This window comes from Rhamphochromis sp. 'chilingali' (assembly GCF_963969265.1).
Source record: "Rhamphochromis sp. 'chilingali' genome assembly, chromosome: 11".
NCBI classification, from domain to species: domain Eukaryota; kingdom Metazoa; phylum Chordata; class Actinopteri; order Cichliformes; family Cichlidae; genus Rhamphochromis; species Rhamphochromis sp. 'chilingali'.
This window is the reverse complement of record NC_137938.1, coordinates 32,687,737-32,709,398: the sequence shown is the minus strand read 5'-3', so window position 1 is coordinate 32,709,398 and position 21,662 is coordinate 32,687,737.

Genomic DNA, 21,662 nt, shown 5'->3' with positions numbered 1-21,662 from the left:
CATTCTTTTGAACTTATTATTGTATACACTTGATTTCTCATTCAAAAGAAAACAAGATCTGCCTTTCTTAGTCTGCTCCCATTTGAAGTGAAACTTAAACTTGACTGTGATTGGTTACAACCAAGCACAATGTTGGCAGAACTAGATAACACTCAGGGCCAGACCAAATAAAGACTAACCGTCTGTTAGCATTCCTTGCGTTTCTTGATACACCCCTACCACACACAGACATTACTCTGAGGTCTTAGAAAAACCACAAACACAATGTTATTATTTTTATTTTCTACCATGAAATTAAGTTTATGCATTTATGTGTTATTTAGGTGAGTTTCTGACCATCTGAGTCATTACACAGCACATGAGAAAACAGGCCCCCAGCCGAGGTGATGTTACGCAGAGCTCAAAGGAACACAGTGGTATCACAAATATGCATACAAAATACTGGAGGGTATGCTAACAGAGATAATGGACAAAATAACATGAACCTGAGGAGCAGTGTAGTAGAAATGATAGAAATGTTCAACATAAATAAAAAATATGCTTGTATTTCACAGGCCTGTATGCAGAACCACCTTTAGCAGCAAGAAATCAGAGTAACTGTTTTCTCTATGACGCTATCAGTGTCTCGTATTATTGTGGAGGGATTTTGGTTCACTCTTCTTTACAATGTTACTTCAGTTTATTGAGGTTTGCAGACATTCATTTATACAAGTTCTCTTAAGGTACTGCCACTGGCATGAGATCTGGGCATTGACTGTTCTCCTGGAACAGTGTTTTTCACCCATTATATAGATTTGCTGATGTGCTTAGAATCACTGTCCTGTTGCATGACTACTTAGGCTAGACAAAAAGAGAATATTTTGGTATATATAGGAGCTTAACATCAACTTTGTGACTGCAAGGTGTCCAGGTCCTGTGGCTGCAAAAAAACCCCAAACAAACCCAAATCATTACCACCGTATTTCACAGTTGGTATGAGATGTTATTGCTGCCATGCTGTTCATTATTTCATCTACACTTCTTCTGTCTGTCCAAAGGAGATTGCTCTAAAAGTCTTTTGGTTTGTCACTTTGAAACCTAAGATGGATGGACTGCTATTCTTTCAGAAATGTTTCTCCTTAAAATCCTCCCAAACAAGCCATACTTGTTACATTTTTTCTAACTGTACAGCCATGAACAAGAGATGTGGCTTTTTTTTCCAGTTTCAATGGACACTAACACACACCAGCAAATTGATAACACCTGTGCCTTCTAACATGATTTGCTATTTTGAGTGTAAAATTCAAACTTAACCATCTTTCTCCCTAAGCTTTCTTGCCTACAATCTGCAACTGAAAGGTATCACCAATGTATATTCTGCCAATGGGAGGAGGATTGATGATGCTAATGCTAATTATCTAGTGGACAGCTGCTTGTTTGGTTTTAAAATTATAAGTAGAGGAGAGTTCTGTGGTGAGAGTCTCAATATGATTTGAAATGTAGCAGCTAGCATCCGTGTTTGTATTTATTTATTGTCAGGGACTGTGTGTAAAAAAAATATTCAACTCCCAATATGAAAAATATATTGTACTGTGGTGGACCACTGGAGGGCTCCACTCACACCCAGTTCTCAGGAAGTGTTGTTGCTGTGTTTTGGAGGGAAAGTGTTCAGTTCTGTGGTGATGAGTAATAAACGAGCAGTGTTTATCGAGAGCTCTCGTGTCGTCTGTGTTTACCTCCACAGTACCAGATTTAACAGCTAACTAATTTTCACTTGCAGTCTGGGAGGAAGGTCAAACAATAATAATAAATACATAAAATCACAACATCAAGAAACAAATGATAGTAATACAAACTGAACAGAGAAACCCCATCTAATAACATAAATACCTCAGCTAAAATTTCTTCAAATAAAATAACACACATTCTGATGCCACACCCCCATATATGAATAACAATAACACATAAATAATAAATACATCAAATTATATATCAGAAAAATTACTACATAGAAACACTACAGCTATTAAATGGTTAATGCTGACAGATCTGATTTCTTGAACTGGAAATTACTTGAGACACTATGAATGTAAAAGGTTAATGGCGTTAAATAAAAAAGTTGATTCAGAGAGACAGAGAAACAATGCTTCTTGTAGGAAATTTAGAACACATTTGAGCCCCTGATCTCCAAGTTTTTGGTTGTCTGTTCTTTGTTGGGGTGCAATACTATACATCATTTTAAAATCACGTTGCACATCGGAATAAAGAATTAAATTCTCAACACTGAAAATTTTATATTTAGAAGATATTTTACTTTAAAGAAATTTCCACAGTTTCAGATCTAAACTACAGATATTTAAAGCTTGATTATCAAGAGATTTGATTGGTTACAGAATTAGTTAATGTGATGATATATCATTGTTTTAAGCACACCCTCAATGTTTCTCTCATGCATTACAAATTTGTAAAAAAGTAACTAAATTATATTTGAGTATGTTACACATCTTTTTGATTTGCTATTTAAGCTAAGTGAAGGATGAAGAAAATAATGTCTAAATATTGAACTTCCTGTATTAATGATCATTGACAAAAACAGTTTTTCTCATAAAATATATTGTCAGTGTGTTATCAACACTCAGTGTGAGATTGACATTTTTTTGTAGAGGTCCTAAGATCAGGCCTTGTGGCACTCCAGTTGTACAGATTCTTTGTGATCACTAGATGTTATTGATTTGAACAGACTGGGTGTGAGTTTTACTAAATATTGAGTTATTTAGGTTCGTTAGGTAACTAACAAACTTTGTTAGGTTATGTTAATTAGCCAGTTACTCTCTTCTGTATGCATCCCTCTTGTGTAGCTCTTTCCATTTGCCAGTTTATTTTGTCCTTTCCAGCCAAGCATGCATGTTTTTTTACTGATCACTGCCTGTTTTGCAACCATTAATTCTTGCCCCTTTCCTGCAGATATGATGTATAGTTTGTTTGCCTGATCTTTTATTACTTTGACTTCTAGATTACCTTGGATTTCTGAAGTTTACTTTGTGTTTACATGATGTTTTACAAATGATATTGTGACATTTCAGGGCTTGCATGAAACACAACCTTACATGAAACACATCCATCACTGGAATTCATCTTGTATGAAATTCATCTAATACATTAGAAATGATGGTTTTGACCAAATTGGAGAGTATACATAAAAATAAGTGTGATTAAGCCATATTATGTAAACAGCAATGTTTTTTAAATTGGTGTAAAACCTTAAACTTGTGTAACATGAGGGTTCGCTATGTGGTTTGGAATCTCTCTGAATGATTAGTAACAGCAAGATAAGAACGGATAACTTTCTTAGCAGCCTCTTTACTCTCAGCACACAGCAACAACAACCAAACATGTCCAGTGCATGAATACTTCACTGGCCACTCAGAAGCCAGGAAACCCTATACTCGGATCAATGCAGGGAAAACAACTAGACATATTCAACACATACTTATTACTGCTTTGAACATGCATGTGTTAACATTCAGATGTGTAAACATGTAAATATCAAAACATGTCACCATCAAATAGGTACATAACTAGCTCTGTAATTTTTGTAGGCACCTCTTTGTGTATCAAATGGCATGTAAATTTACTTCTACACTTTACACTTCCATATTTTAGGTTTACACCAGTGCATGCATGTTCAAAATTAGAAATCTATTAAAGTTTCAACTTTTACTCTACCTGGTGTGTTTGGGTAGGCTTTATTCTGTCATTGACTCATTTGACAGGAAGTAGATCATCAGTTCTTCCTGTTTGAGGCAGTGTTGACTCAGTCATGTGGATTTTAAACTGCTTTGACTTTTCAGCTAAGATGAATGAGAAGTTTGCACTTTCAGGACAAAAGCACTCGAGTGGGAACCAACATCAGCGCAACACTTTTTCTTCCTTAACAAAACATTGTACAGCAAACACAACAACTGGCAGCAGTAATAAACCATCAGGCCAAGACGCACACGCCCTCTCACACTTTCGCTCAGTCATGCCATGGGAAGTGGGGTGCTGTTTGTGTTAAGCTGTTGTTTTGCTTGTGTCATGTTTTATGGGTGAATGAGGAGAAGATCAGCTTCCTGTTCTTCGAGGTCCAGACCACCCAGCCTCCAGAGTAAACGCTAGAGATGTCATACCATATAACAGCTCAATTTGATTTTAAGATCTATAGTGGGTAAAAAGTTGAAAACAAAACTATAGGACGCTACAATACTATGAGTGGGTAACTGTTTGAGCTAGTGATGAAATCAGCAAATTGCGATTTGTTGCTTAGTTGTGATCATTTAACCAAAGTAAGGAATGTGATTTATGCAACAACAAGTTTATTGCAGTAACATGGCAAAAGTTCAAGAATGACCTTCTGATAAAAAAAAAAAAAAAAACATTCCATAATTTTGCAAAAAATGGCCTCAAATTATGTTTAATTTTGTTAATTTACAATAAAACAAATGGACAAATAATGTTTTGCTTCTTGTGGATAGCCTTTTCAGAAACCCTTGAATTATGATTTTTTCCCCCCGACAGTTGGTTTGGACAGTTCTCTGTACTCACTTAAATGTAATTGTAATAATAAAATCTCAGAGTGGCATCATAAAATCAACAGCCCAAAGCTGAAAATCATCAAAAGTACTGAAAGGAAACTATACAAATTCATACATTTGAATTTGATGATTGTAGTTTATGTCAACTTCAAGTTTTTACTTTTTATTTAAGTTTTACCACGCAGAGTGAGTGTTTTTTAATAGCTTTGACAGTACCTTTGAAAGCCTTTATTTAGTCTGCCTCTGTGTAAGTATTTACTCAGATATGCAGAATGACATTATAATCAGTCACAGAAGAGGAAACATCAGCTAGTCTGCTAACTTGGCCACCAGGGGAAAAAGCCAGTTTTTGGCTGTTTCGCCTGGGGTTGTAATTTATACATCTGATAGCCGGGTCTTCTCTGTCTGCTGTTAATGAATAGCTAAGTCGTTTTTTATAGATGAATATTTCATCATTTCAATCCCTTTCTTCTTCTCCACGTGAACTGTATTCCTATAAGGAACCAAAGACTACTTGTGACTGGTCACCAGAACCAGCCCAAACCAGAAAGGTTCCACTGCCAAAACTCAACAGAGTCTGCATACCGTATGCAGATATATGCAGATATCTGATTTTACCAGTGTCCAAGAGACTCACTATGTTCCTACAGTAGCCCAGAGTTGGAAAACCAACATGCATGCGTAAAACAGTGTTATCCTTGGTTTGCAATTTCACACAAGATGCTACAGAAGCCTAAACTCCTGCAAAACATTCTCATTTGTTGTCAAGGTGGCCCAGAGGACAGTATGTACATGTGAACCCAAAAGCAGATTCAGTAAGATTCATCAGTAATCAGATTTAGCTTAAACTTTTATTGAGCAATACAGGTATCAGCACTGACACAAGGGAAATGAGATCTCGAGCATGAAGGCTCTGAAACAGAGTGAGAGAGGGGTTAGTTGGGACACTGGGAAACAAAGGCGAGGCGAGATGTGAATGAACGGGGTTTGGTGGATTACTTGGCAAGCAGGTGGGAAATGCCTTGGGGGGAGTAGCGTTGGCTGGATCAGCGTCCAGTCAGATGGGTGTGAGTCATGAGTCTGACCTGATTGATCCAGTGATCTGGAACCGTAGTAAACTGGACCATGACATTTGTATCATCATGTGCCTGCAGTTCTGTGTTTCTGTGTCTATTTTACGTTCTAGAGCCAGCTCCGTACCCTTTTTCCTTCGGTCACCAAAAACAGCATTTGATGACATCATCAGATAGGACTATTCTGGGCTTGTTGGTGACCAGCAGTAGTGGTAGTAGTGTGACGTGATGTTACATCAGTCTTGGAGCCAAAGAGTTGCTGGGCTGCTCAGGATCTGGCTCTGTGAGGCCACAGCAGTGTTTATGGAGCCGGGTTAAAGATTAGGATGACTGCACACACTCTCCCTGGGTTTCCACTGGCAGACTGAGCACTCCACGCTCCCCTCCCCTTATCGTGGGCCTGGAGACCAGAGCAGTGACACTATCTACAGATGCTGGGAGGATGTGTGTGTGTGTGTGTGAGCATCAAAAAAAGAGAGAATGAAGTGCTAGCGGCAGACTTGAAAAGGGTCAGAGTGTCAGATATGGCTGTCGCCAGCGCCGTCATACCTCGGAAACTCCAACGCAACCCAGCAACAAGGGAGGGCTTCATCACAGCACTTGGTCAATATTCAACAAGCGTGTTTTGGGCAATGACCTCATATTTTCAGCTTTGAAGATGGAATCAATTTGAGTGAGAAATTCGACAAAACTAGAGTTGCAATTGTTTCACGCGAGATACAAAAGATAAAGCAAAGCCTCGACAGTCAGATTATATATGTTCACATATTATATGGGATTATGTATATATATTGTACAGTAGATAACCACCAGTATATGTGTGTATGTGGTTGATAAGGAGTGCTCTGATGGCGCCATGTTGATCCTCCTCTCAGCAGTGCTGCAGCAGTTCCCATGCTGTCTGCATCATTTAATGAGTACGAGAGGATGTGTGTACTTATATTGTTTTTTTAATTTACTTTAAGTAGCATTACTTTAAATGGGAAATTCAGACTCATTTGACAGTTTATATGTATATATTTTTCAAAGTGTGATAAGTCAATAACTAAAAAGATAAAAAAGCACCAAAGAATATGTAAACCAATGATGATGATAAATACTTTTATATAATAATATGATGTGTCTAAATACTCTAAAGGATATTTGCATCTCTCCAGCTTTCAGCTGCATTATAATACGTTTTTAAAGTAACATTTTTTTTTAAATTACAATTTCTAAAACTTAAAATGACTCTTTTCTCTTTTTTTAACAAATCAGCAACATTAATGGCTAAATGCATTCATCCTGGTATAAATACTCTAAGTTGTCTTTTGTATAGTCTTAAGATGTAACAATTTTAATCTGATGAATTCTGCAGGACACTGATTTTTGTAAGTACCCTCACAAACTCTGTCTTAGTGGGTGTCAACATTTCACTAGAAGGTGTTCCTGTCATGCATTGCCATGGCTGACAAGTAGCAGGTAGCACTTTAAAATATGGAAAATAAATAAAACAAATGTGTATAAGTGAGCTGTTCCTGACTAATTCAGGACTTTACAGAAAAAAATAGTATTGAATTAAAAGACCAGTGACTTATAGAATTGCAAAATTACTTTGGTGGTTTGTTATGTAATTAAATTTAAATTTGTATCAATTGCCTTACTTAATAATGTGTCACTGAACTTAGTGGTTGACCATAGCAGTAACTGATGATGATGAAAGGTTAACTCGAACAGGAAAGAACAAATTTGGAACATTACTAAGGTAAATTGATGTGCTATATGTGCATTGTACTGTGTGTATTTTATTGGTTTTTCATCACATGAGTTTACTCTTCTATATTGGAACTATTACATTGCTCCTATTAAATGAAAGGGAAATAGTAAAGCATAGTAAAGGGAATGCTACTCCCAAGACAAAGTTCAGAAGTTGAATTTGAGGAATTCTGATTCTATAACCTGAAAACTGTTTGATGTTATGTTATTAACATTTAATGGCACTGTTATAAATATATTTCATATTATTATCGCAGAATTAAAATGCTGGTAATGCTAAGTACATAATTTGTGCACTGCACTCTAAAGATTCCTTGTTAGCAGATATTTCATGTTGCTTTTTTTGTCATTTAATTTTTATAAAAATTCCTAAAATTGATATTATGATTTATTTATCTTATTATTTATAACATACTGGTGAATAATGTTTGCCCAGCAGATCCTGCAGTAAGTAAATCATGTGCACAATTTCATGATTGTTGCAGGACAACTAAAACGTTCTAGTGTCTTTCTTAAAATCATGTATGTGTGTATTCTCCAGAGAGCGCCATTCTGATACTATTGTTGCTGAAATCTAATCTTTGTGTGTTGTACTGGGCTGTGTGTGTGTGTGTGTGTGTGTGTGTGTGTGTGTGTGTGTGTGTGTGTGTGTGTGTGTGTGTGTGTGTGTGTGTGTGTGTGTGTGTGTACGTTGGTTTGGAGGACATTGTGCTGAGCTCGGGTCTTCAGCAGCCTCTTTCTCCATTAATGCTCCATTAGCCAAATTAGAGGCCTAATTGGGAAGGCGAGGAGAGCTCTCTGCTCTTAAATGCAGTGTGTGTGTCACTGTGTGTGTGTGCGTTGGGTCGTTTACTGTAAACATTCAAAGGGACTTTTTATTTTAGTCCACAAGGCTGTTATCAGCAGGACTTGTGAATGGATAAAGGTGCAATGCTGGATGAGAAATGTTGAGCTCTTTGGTTGAATATTGGATGCATCAGAGCTTTGACGACAGTCACTGATGCTAATGGACTGACCCTGAGCCTTTAAAGGGGCGGCTGCCGCCGATTTGATTAGCAGGTTATTAGCTAATTAGCCCGCAGCCACTTAATGTGCTTGTTGCCCTCCAAGCTTGCTGGTGGGAAGGTAAACTGGAGGAGACACAAGGTGAGTGTGTAATTAATTAAACGGTGTGTGTTCTGGGTGTGAGTGCGCATGCAAATCTAACAAATTTTAGATTTGAACTGAAATTGTGTAAGTAACTTTTGTTTATTTAGTTTTGTCCATCAGGGAGAATAAAGTCAGACGCAAGAACATGAAAATGCAACAAAAATCTGATTTTATTCCATCTTTATCACATAATCTAGTTTTGAAATACCAACTCAGGCAGGTATTTCTTGTTTGATTTTTGTTCCTATAATTTAGGAACAACCCTTTCCAATCAGTTGCAATGAATAATCAGCCCAAAAAACAGGTCATAAACTGTAAGAGTGTATCAATGCATGTGCGTGTGTGTGTGTGTGTGTGTGTGTGTGTGTGTGTGTGTGTGTGTGTGTGTGTGTGTGTGTGTGTGTAGAATCTTTCATGTACAACAAATATTCTGACTGAAAAAATATCAAAACTGTATATTTTAAAATTTGAAAAAGAAAAATATTGTGTAGCCTTACAACTTACAACTTGGGGATGCATCCGGCAATAAAACAAATCCAACTCTGCAGGTCACTTTGAAAATATGTCGCTGTGTTGTCCCTCTCTGCTCCACAACTCACCACCTTCTGTGTTCGGGATTTTTTCATCTGTTGTTGGAAATGACGAATTAAATACTGTAACTTTACCACTGTTATGCACTCAGTTAAAACAATTACTCTATAAAAGTGTGTTTAAACAAACCATTAACAATCAAGCAATTTACACCCATTTAAATAGAAGTATGTCTAAATATATCACTTATTCCAGCAAGATCAATTCATGCTGTTATTCTGTCATATGAAGATTTTTTTTGTAAAGTTGTAATTAGCAAGAATCTTTTGAACTCCACAAACATGCAAACGTGAACTCTATGCATGTGCTCTTTAATGGGCAGGTGCATGTCGAGATATGGCCTTGAAAGTGAGGAAGTTTTGCTCACATGTTACAAGTTAGAACATGTCTACACAGAAAGCAGTTTGCTAAACGTGCTCTTTAAGCTACATAAGTAGCACAAAGATGTACAAACATGCTGAGATCAGTAGTGTTTGAGTCACTGTTAAATCCTGAATAATTTGTCTTGATACTTAATAATTGCGTCTGCCCACATACATCTGTGTGACTGTTTGTGTTGATAAGAAAGGCACCAGTAAAGCCTGAGTCTGTGTGAAATTTCCCAGACTTAACTTGTCTGTTGAAAGTGCTCTAAAGTAGTTGGCAGACACAGCCCCGTCTGTGATAAACTGTAAATGACCGAGAGTTAGTTTAACCTAATCCCCTCTCGCAGGAGGCCAGCGCACCACTCGGGCAACCTCACAGATCTGCATGTCTTGAGATCTTCACACCTCTGCGCTTATGAAGACTCATATATCACACAGTAGCTCAAAGTCTCTGCTGCACTGTCCTGGCTCTGCAAATGAATGCTAACAAGAAGAGCACAACCTCAAAAGTGTGGCAATGTTCAGGGTTTAGATGAAAAATGCATCTTGAGCCGATTCAGATGGTGTTAAGATCACAGTTGAGGTGTAAAACAAATATTCGCTGTGGTCTCTTGATACTTAACTGGAATTAAATGTGCAAAAGGTCCACTATAGGATTTCTGAAAATAAACATTTTAAAGTTTCTTGTGAAGATTGCAATCATGCATGTATGGAAATGGGAAATTTAGCAGCTTCTCCTATACATGCTATAAGTATAGTCTATACCTGGAGCAACCTGGACAAAGACTGAGTGTCACACTGAAATAAAAAATATGCAAGAGAAGTGGAAAACTCTTTGTACTTGCTGCCGCAGATGAGGTTGAAAATTGTTTGAAAGCAGTCAGGAAATGGTTGAGACTTTGTCTATCTGCAAGGACAACAGCTTACCTACTACCAGGTTTCTGAGCAACTTCTTCCTATAGAGACATAAAATTTTGCTTATTTGTGGCTGAGATACGGGGCGATTGTGGCTCAAGAGTTGGGAGTTCGCCTTGTAATTGGAAGGTTGCCGGTTCGAGCCCCGGCTTGAACAGTCTCGGTCGTTGTGTCCTTGGGCAAGACACTTCACCCGTTGCCTACTGGTGGTGGTCAGAGGGCCCGGTAGCGCCAGTGTCCAGCAGCCTCGCCTCTGTCAGTGCGCCCCAGGGTGGCAGTGGCTACACTGTAGCTGCCATCACCAGTGTGTGAATGGGTGGATGACTGGATGTGTAAAGCGCTTTGGGGTCCTTAGGGACTAGTAAAGCGCTATACAAATACAGGCCATTTACCATATGTGACAGACTGTGCGTGAGAGATTTCCAAGAAAAGGAATGTGTATGATTCTGGCGGTCTACTTCATATCATGCTTAAGCAAGTCAGCCAATCAAGACTAACAAACCTATCAGTTGAATACTGAATAGTATAATTGATGTTTACAAGTCAAACATTGTGAGTCTGTTCAGACCTAACATTTGGTGGATTTTCTGCTGTTTTGTTTGTGTTTTTTCTTCCTTTTTTTTGGTGGGTGTTACGTTGGTAAATGGAAAACCATAAAATGAAATACGGCAAGTCAAAGGACTGTCGCCGAAAATGCAGCTCAGAACTTTTAGGTCAACCTTCATTTTTAATAATGACACTGAAGCAACTCAAGAGGTGGGTATAAAAATAGCAGCTATAGGAAGAGGAGACTGCCCAGGTCACTAAGCTGCCTCTTTCCTCACCACTGATTCACAGCCTTGTTTATCAACTAAACAGTGCAACATCCGGGTATTGTGTCATAGGATCAGCACCCAGGCTGACCCAGTGTGTGGTCGCACAGTCTGGTGAAAACAGCTTGGATATCATTGTGTAGGAAAAAGAAAAAAGAAAATGTGAAACTTGGACACTTGAAAGAAAGTCTGTGTCTTAATAACTGAAGGCCTTAGTTTGATGACAGGTGGCACCTTTGCTATTTATTTGCAATTCTTCCAATTTCCTTTCAGTCATAGTTTGATAGGATTTTCCCTTAAATCCCTTGCATCAACACTTAATCACTGATACCGAAGCAGTTTATGAGCGATTACCCTCTGGCACGATTCCTCCTTTCACTCTAAACAGTCAAGAGGTGTCTTTGGATGACTAATCAATAGTTTTAATGGCTTCTGAAACGCTCTAGGGAGGACAGAGTGAAAGACAATTGATTATCATGTGATACTTATGTGAAAAGAAGCACATGAAATATTTTGATCAGATTAACCTTGTTATCTGTAGTCACTGTACCTTGTAAGGCTTGACTTTTTAGATGTGGGATACTTTGTGGATCTGATTCGCCATCAACCAACCATGTGTCTTACTTTGAAAGATGGTGAAAAAGAACCACATTTGAGAAATCCTGGATTACAATTTTGTGTCTCAGCTCTCAACATCTTCCTTTATGAAGACGACATGGCCAGTTGTGGATTGCCCTTGGATGAGCCGTCGTCCCCTAGAAACCATGTCAATTTATAGAAGAACTGAAGCCCCTGTGGGTAACTGGGTTACTGAGACCGTAATTTGTAAGTAATAGAAGTTGTCCTGGAGCAGGGCACGTAGATGTGGTGCAGCAAATGTTTTTAAGAGGGGGAGGTAGCCGGGGCATCCAGAGCGACCTATCCACTTCAATCCTGGTAAACGGAGGCAAACAGGATTAATCTGAAGGTAGCAGGTTGGGGAGAGGGCCAGCTTTGCTCTGGACTTTCAACAGCTCTGGGGGGATGCTGCCAAAGAGCCAACGAAGAATGGGCAAACATGCTCATTCTTTATCTGGGTGGTCAGCCATGCAGCAGCACTTAATTCTCATTGGTGGAAAGGGAGACGGTATTACAGCTCTGTCTATTGTCTATTACCTGCATATGCATCTCAATGTGGAAGGAAAAATTAAATCTGGTGACATTAACAAGAATTTTGTTATGCAAATTGAAACCAAATGTGATTAACTAGACAGGAAAAACTACAGTTCCTTGAATGGCCACTTGAGGCTGGGTCTAAAAGCCAATCAGCTGCATCAAGCAGAAATAAACATATTTAAAACGTGGGACTGCATAATCTGTATTAGAGGTGAACATTTTTCACTAACCTGTTTAAACCGAATGAAAACTTTGGCAATTAGACTCTGACACAGGCTGATGTATCCAGTGGTGTTTTTCAAGCCCACACTTTTACTAAGCTGAGTCTCTGAACTCAAAACATCACCATATATATATATATATATTTAAGTATGCGGCTTGACTATGCCTTCAACTTTTTATTACAGCTTGATTATATAGCCTTCATGAGCATTTTGAATTTGCTTATCAGGTTTGGCAATAGATCTGCACACACCTGGTTGTGAAATGTGTTCTCTTTGTATTCTGAATCACTCATTTGCAGATTAGTTAACTTGAATACTTCCAAGGACAAGGGAAGCAATTACTTGTAACAGTTACAGCTACAGTTACAGCAATCTCTTCCGTTCTGTGTCTTCTGCACAGTACAGAATGGTTCGGCTTGTCAAATTTACATAAATCTTCGACCGCTAGCAGTGGGACTCTGAAGTGCTGTACTGTATGTTTGTAAGTTTTCTCCCCAACAAACACAACAATGTCGACGAAACACTTTGCACCGACCAATCCACCTGCAGTAGCACCAAAAAAGGCAGAGGAAAATGTTAACCATCGCACAAAAAGCTGGACTTCTGGGCATGCTAAAGGAAGGTAGAAGTTATTGTATTTTTCGGACCATAGGGCACACCGGATTATAAGGCGCATTAAGCGAAACAAAACAGTCAGAAGATAAGTCAAATGATACTCAACTCATTCTTCTTGCTTCCCCTACTTCCATACCATTGACTCTCTGGCAGCTGCTCTATTTCCATGTTCTGGACCTGAAAACAGGGTTTGATCTTTGGTTTCATTCTATAATACTGGACTTATTTTTCTACGAAGGTTTGAACTTTGAGAGTGTATAAAGTGTGTAGTGAGGGGTTTTACAACCTTAAAACATCTAAAATTATTGTAAAAAATTAAGTTGGGTACTTCGCGGATTTCACCTATTGCGGGTTATTCTTAGAACGTAACTCCCGCGATAAATGAGGGACCACTGTACAGGTGAAAAGAACCCGTTAGTATAATGGCTTCAATGCGATATTAATTTCACCCTCTTGCACAGTTCAACCTTTCATGTAATACAGTGGGGCAAAACAGTATTTAGTCAGCCACCGATTGTGCAAGTTCCCCCACTTAAAATGATGACAGAGGTCAGTAATTTGCACCAGAGGTACACTTCAACTGTGAGAGACAGAATGTGAAAAAAAAAATCCATGAATCCACATGGTAGGATTTGTAAAGAATTTATTCATAAATCAGGGTGGAAAATAAGTATTTGGTCAATAACAAAAATACAACTCAATACTTTGTAACATAACCTTTGTTGGCAATAACAGAGGTCAAACGTTTACTATAGGTCTTTACCAGGTTTGCACACACAGTAGCTGGTATTTTGGCCCATTCCTCCATGCAGATCTTCTCGAGAGCAGTGATGTTTTGGGGCTGTCGCCGAGCAACACAGACTTTCAGCTCCCGCCACAGATTTTCTATGGGGTTGAGGTCTGGAGACTGGCTAGGCCACTCCAGGACTTTCAAATGCTTCTTACGGAGCCACTCCTTTGTTGCCCGGGCGGTGTGTTTTGGATCATTGTCATGTTGGAAGACCCAGCCTCGTTTCATCTTCAAAGTTCTCACTGATGGAAGGAGGTTTTGGCTCAAAATCTCACGATACATGGCCCCATTCATTCTGTCCTTAACACGGATCAGTCGTCCTGTCCCCTTGGCAGAAAAACAGCCCCATAGCATGATGTTTCCACCCCCATGCTTCACAGTAGGTATGGTGTTCTTGGGATGCAACTCAGTATTCGTCTTCCTCCAAACACGACGAGTTGAGTTTATACCAAAAAGTTCTACTTTGGTTTCATCTGACCACATGACATTCTCCCAATCCTCTGCTGTATCATCCATGTGCTCTCTGGCAAACTTCAGACGGGCCTGGACATGCACTGGCTTCAGCAGCGGAACACGTCTGGCACTGCGGGATTTGATTCCCTGCCGTTGTAGTGTGTTACTGATGGTGACCTTTGTTACTTTGGTCCCAGCTCTCTGCAGGTCATTCACCAGGTCCCCCCGTGTGGTTCTGGGATCTTTGCTCACCGTTCTCATGATCATTTTGACCCCACGGGATGAGATCTTGCGTGGAGCCCCAGATCGAGGGAGATTATCAGTGGTCTTGTATGTCTTCCATTTTCTGATGATTGCTCCCACAGTTGATTTTTTCACACCAAGCTGCTTGCCTATTGTAGATTCACTCTTCCCAGTCTGGTGCAGGTCTACAATACTTTTCCTGGTGTCCTTCGAAAGCTCTTTGGTCTTGGCCATGGCGGAGTTTGGAGTCTGACTGTTTGAGGCTGTGGACAGGTGTCTTTTATACAGATGATGAGTTCAAACAGGTGCCATTCATACAGGTAACGAGTGGGGGACAGAAAAGCTTCTTACAGAAGACGTTACAGGTCTGTGAGAGCCAGAGATTTTCCATGTTTGAGGTGACCAAATACTTATTTTCCACCCTAATTTACAAATAAATTCTTTACAAATCCTACCATGTGGATTCATGGATTTTTTTTTCACATTCTGTCTCTCACAGTTGAAGTGTACCTCTGGTGCAAATTACTGACCTCTGTCATCATTTTAAGTGGGGGAACTTGCACAATCGGTGGCTGACTAAATACTGTTTTGCCCCACTGTATATCTGTATTAAGACAGGTTTTCTAAACTGAATGTAGTACATTCTGATTGGCTGTACATCTCCTCTGCTTTGTTTTTGGTCTACCCTGTGCCCCCCCAAAAAACAAAACAGAATTAATAAACAGGAAATGCCCATGTCTAGGTGATCTGTTCATACCTCAAGTAGACAAAAATAACCACATCCAGCAGCGCAGAACACACAAATATCATTGTGTAGTCTGCACTGTGTGCCTCTAAATGTGCCACTTTCATTTCCATTCAAATAGTTAACTAACTGTTAAGTAACACAACCTTAAACATTTGCACTGTTTCTATTAAAGAAGGAGCACCGTTTAAAACTTTGAATCTGTATGCACAACTTTAACTGTAGTTATTAACATGAAGTACCTTTGTTAAAAAATAAATGAAAAAAATTTTTTTTTCATTCATTCTTTTAGAAACTTCTTATTACATATTATTAAAATAGCTGCTCTCCAAACCATGTCCGGCCAAGGTACAGTTATAGCAACATTTCACTCCAGGGGCTTGTAATTGAATAACTCCCTCCCTATAAAAGCAATTGTACAGTTATTATCTTCTTAGGGCCCCATTTGTGTGGAGTGGCACTTAGGAGCAGGATAGTCAGGAGGGCTAATCCCATATTTGGATTTCTTAGTCATCAGATTCACCATGGATGGCCAATGCCATTGCCGCGCTGCTACTGTTGCCCATTCCTGCCAGCGTGATGATGATGGGGGTCACAGTGACCCTCTGACTGATGAGCATCTGTGTGTGAGTGTGTGCTACAGTATTGGCAGCAGCTGGCTCATCAATGAGGTCACTATCAACTGTGTGTGCAGCGATGCTGTCAGTGTTTGAGGTCATTTAGCACATTCTCGGGGTTTGCAGGGGGAAACTGTCGAGATGTTGGAGGGGGGAGTGAATATGGATGAGATTGATGGACTGCCAGGAGGAATTATTTTCCCCAGTTAATCAATGTCACCCAGTTAAAACCTTGTGATTTCATTAGGTTTGACCACTTAGCTAATCTCCCTGTTTGATGTCATGTTAAGCACACGCAGAGGTAGAAACCGTAAAACTGAAATTTTACAATAATGATAATAGTGTGAATAATTTACACAATATTACTGTGATTTTTTCAGAGATAAAAGCCAATCTGAACATGGAAACATGCTCCTCGCCTTTATTTTAAATAAATTACATTGCAGCACAAAGGTCTTGAGTGACCCCTTATATTTTCTAAGAAAATGGAAAAATGTACAGTTATCAGTTTTCTTGTGATTTAAGTAATCTTAAGGAGTAGTTCTCCAAGCTTAGACACTTTCTGGTTTGCATGGTGGATCAAAATCTGATAATTCCTTTAATTTTGACAAGATCCCCAACACCACTGGTTGTGGTGCTCCACACCAGCTCCACACCATGAATACGCCTCAACAATGTTTTACAGATAGCTGCACACTTACTATTGTACGTCTTCGTTCCTGGCTACTACCCTTTCACTGAGACCATTTCAGATGAGGCTTTGGCAAACAAATGAACTGAATTACCCCATATGGAAAAGATATATATATATATATATAAATCTTATAAAGTTTGTATCTGTCTTGTGTGAAACTTGTATGAAAAGCATACAAACAGATATAAGATCCCTTGAAAAAATATATAAATGAAACTTGTATGTTTTGGATACTTCCTAAAACAATATATGAAAGTAATGAGAAAGTGGCCACTTTCATGAGTAAATCATATAAGCCTTTCCAGATCTGTTGATCTATTTTAGGTGGGGGTTTTTTGGGGGGGTTTTTTTAATGCCTGAAACTTTCTCTCCATTTGTTCAGGTTCCTCAGATTTTTAGCTAATACCTCTTTGTGATCACCATGCCTTGATGGCAAAGAAATTCTATTTTATGCCTGTTAAATTGTGTTATCTTTGACCTTTTTGGTAGATTCAGCTAAAAAGAATCGAAACAAATTACATGTTTTTGTGACAAGCTGTTACTTACAAAGTGCTGAAAGTTGCAATTTAAAGTTGGTTCTTTCTGTCATGTGTAGACCCAGAACCAGAGGCATTCTTTATGCTTGACGATTCATAGGTCAAGTTAAGTGACTTAACAAAAAAAATCCTCTAAAAATGGTCACATACTAAGACTGGACTGAAAATTTGTGAAAAGTAGCCAATGTCCAAAAAATAAAAAAATAAAAACTTTGAAAGATCTTCATTTTTGAAAGCTTGCAGAGCTATTGAGAATAACAAGAATGTCTGACTCCTTGGAAGGAAAATGGAAACATCATCATATCACTATGTCACAAAGTTGTTTGTCTAACATACTTCGTCATTCTGTTGCCCGAATTCACTATATTAAGGTTAGTCTGACTGACATGTTTGGAAATTGTTGGAATGCAATGAACAAAGAAGCAATGCACTCAGTGGTCAGAAATGTTTCCTTTAAACATATCTGCTCTAAATGTTAACCCTGGCATTTAAAGTGATGTTTTTCACAGATACAACAGGAATGCTTTCCTCCTGAACCTGTCGGGCGACTTTCCATTTGGGATGAGCCTTCTTTGGTTGCACAGTGAAAAAATAGTTACTGTACATTTGTGTTGACATACACTTCCACAACATTTTAGCAGTGCACTAGCTAGCCTTTTGTTAGCCTTTAAAGGTTATTAAACATGCACCTGTGTGTCAAGAAAATTGATTTTATGATGATAATACAAAGATCAATAAACTGGCAACCATGCTCTTACGCTATGCCATAATAAGGGTTGTTACAATACCTACATTTTTCAACGTAAGTGGAAAAAAAAGCATCTTTAGGCATTTGTTTTGCTTGTCTTCTTTACCAAAAGACACACCAAATAGTGATTTTACAAATGTGTTGTATACCCAAGTGTAAATTTTAGCTACCGTGGAGTCTAAGACTTGAGCACAGAAGGCTCCAGATCAGGGTCTTGTTTGCTCAGAAATAAGCAGCAGGGGTGGATGATGCAACAGTATATTTAGAGTCCAGCCAGGGCTTTTCTGTACCCCAGCCGCCGAGACAGTTTGCTCTTTCTGCTGGTTAAACGTGGCAGGGGGCATACTAGATGAGGGCGTCAGACTAAATAAACGGTGGGCAGTCAGGTTTATTTGTATGGTGTTAACAGTCAGACTGCAAACCCCATCACAACGCCCCTTTAATCTGTCCAAAAAAAGCCTTCGTTCATGATGAAGCGCACAAAGCAAAGGAGCAAACAGACCACAAGCTGAATGATTTACAGTTAAAATATACACTGTGGATAAAAAACACATGGTTGTATATTCAGGCAGACACACAAAAACACACACGATGAAAAAAGCTCATGTGGGTTCCAGCCAGTATTGATCTTTTAACATAGGATTATACAGTCTGGCTCTATAGGCTTAGCGGCCTTTAATTCCTTCAAAGAATAGATAGACTGACTTTGGCTCTATACATATCTGGATCAATGCAAATCTACTTTCAGCCCAGCGGTTCAATTTTAAGCGAATTCCATTAGCCATAAGTAAAAGTTTTCTCGGGTAATGTGATTAGGAGAGGAGGGTCCTCACCAGTGGAGTCTCTCTGAAAGCAGTGAAACGTTTCTTTTTTTCCCTCATCCTCTTCCTCCTCTTCTCCATCTCAGTCCATGCACTCCCTCTTTGTCTTTTTCACCATGGCAGGTCATGGGGCGGTGGCAGTCGAGGAAGTGACGATAGCACTGAGAGACTAACAGGTTGTGATGCAGGGAAGCAGGCACATTAGCAGGGAGATACGGAGGTTGATTGATTCGGATTTTTGAGAACTGACATTTTCACGTCCACAAAACTACAGTTTTCCTCGTGTCTGCATGAAAAATAGCCTTTGAATAGTTAGCTAATGAAACACACTAGCAAGGTGCGGCAGTTTAATGGGCAGTTTTGTGAGCCAGGATCTGTTTTTTTCTTTCATTTTTTTATACTATTCAGCTTTTGTGTTTTGCAGTTTTAAGCACTACAAACTACTTGGAAATTTTCAGAAAAAGGTCCTGACCTGAGATAAAAATGCAGCTCTTCACATCAATAATTCTAAATTTGAAAAAAACTCTCAGTTATGTTTGTGTTGTTTAATCTTATTTTGGTGACCCCACCTTATAAGAAGTCTGTCTCGCTAGTTGGATAGACCAATGAGACCATTTTAAAGAATCGCCTGTCTGTTTTTGTTACTTTTGCCCAATTTTGATGCTTTTTTAAATTTATATTCGCCATATTGAGATGCCATTTATCCATCCGTTTCATTGTACTGAATTCAGGGTTTAACGGAGGCTTTAGCCTATTCCAGCTGGCATGAGGCAAAGAGCAGGCTGCACCCTGGGCAGGTCACCAGAAAGAAACAGACGCTCATTCACACCCAAGACCAAGGTAGAGAAGCGTTGGTCTTGGGTGCCCATTAGGCTCCATGCCTTTTGACTGTGCGAGGAATTTGGGGCACGGAGAACATGCAAACCCCAGACTGGAGGGCCCCTGTCAGCTGGTGGATTTGTGCCCAGGACTCTCTTCCTGTGAGCCAACAGTGCTAACCACTGCACTGGTTTTAGTCACCTTTATTGGTTTTATCTTTCATTGTCAAGGTTTGTTTATTTTTAAAGTTAACCATTATTTATAGGTACCTTTACCCCTTAAACACCATTTTCTTGGCTGCTGTGCCAAAAGACACCTTGTGTGTAACTAAGTTGTGTTGGAAATGATTTCCTAAAAATTAAAATGAGCCGATATGCATCAATATGTGTTGTGTGTGAAATCTGGAAAAAAGGAAGACAAACAAAACTGTCATCAGACAATAGCCGTCAAATACACTCCTTATATCCATATAACCAAAGCCTACATAAATATAATGCTACTCAGACTTCTACAGGTGCCATAATAATGGATTTCATGGCAGATTATTGTGTTAACAAAAATGAAAACTGGACATATTATAATAAAAGAAATAAAAGAAATATATCAGTTATTTTGGGGTTATATTAACTTGGTCTTAGAAAAAAGTACATTTTTTTAGCCTTTTGCAGGTTGTTTTCCTTTTTCTTTTTCATCTTGTCAATTTACTGACTGACCAATACCTGATATTTAATAAGAGCTCAATAGATCCGTCTGGTCCAGTTACATAAACAATAGTAGACAGGACAGTAACCGGATAATGATTGGCTCTAATGACTCTGGGGAAACAGACATGCAACAAAACACACACAAATTGTACCAAACATTGCACTAAGTAGTAAATACAAAAGCTCCCAGCAGGCCCAGCTTTACCTGCAACAATAGAACAGCTAATATCAGAACAGCAGGCTATAATTTTCCTCATATCCACTCTTGTCCCTAAAGTGATTTCCTTTTCTTTACAGTAATTTGTTTCAGGTCAGCCTAACGTTGTGTCATGAGCGGCAGCTGTCTGTAAATGCGTATCTTTGTTGTGCTGACGGGCAGGAAGCAAGGGTCACTGTCTGGCAGTCACCAGCTTTGTTCAACTGCTTCGACATGTCAATCAATGTGCAGCTCTACACACTGCTGATTGTAGAGGTTTGGTCCTGTTATTAAACTTTTGTCAATTACAGCAGAAAGGATCCCATGCCTCCATATGGTCTCAATTGATAACGTTCACCAGGGACGCTAATTAACATCCATATGTTAACGTCTCTTTCATGTATTTGTCTGTGTTAAACACATACATGCGTGGGTTTAGTAGCACATACCAAATCATTATTGACTGATCTTATTGATATTCAAATTGGGACCAGTTTTTCAATAATAAGTCAGTGATTCTGGGGAACTAAGAGTCCATCAGCCAGGGAATGGTCATTTTGATACATTTTGTTATACTTTGTTCTTGTATCGCTTAATAAAAAAGCTATGAAATATTAATCGTTGAGTGTTTGAGGTGCTGCTAGGTGAATTTTCTTACCTTGGGCTCGATACTGGTGAGCTGTCCCTTCTTGTTTTCAGTCTTTGTGTTAAGCTAGCTTAGCCAGCTGCTGACAGTAGCATCATAGTTTGTGTATGGACATGCTGAAAGATAGATGACGTCTTTTAATCTTTAGCATCTTTTAATGATTAAGGGTATTTCCAAAATGACTTTGTGTTATGGAGACACGTTAACAACACTACTTTTTTTTCAATTATTCACAAAGTTAAAGACACCTTCCCAAATATTGTCTAGGTCGATCTTGAGTTACTGAACGTTGCTGACCTGCTGGGGCGTGGAGACATGCGGGACCTTTTGGCAGTGATGTCTGGCACCAGTGGGTTGTGTGGGCTGCAGTGTGGGGTGGCTGTGGATTTGACTTTTTAAATGGTAAATGGCCTGTATTTGTATAGCGCTTTTCTAGTCCCTAA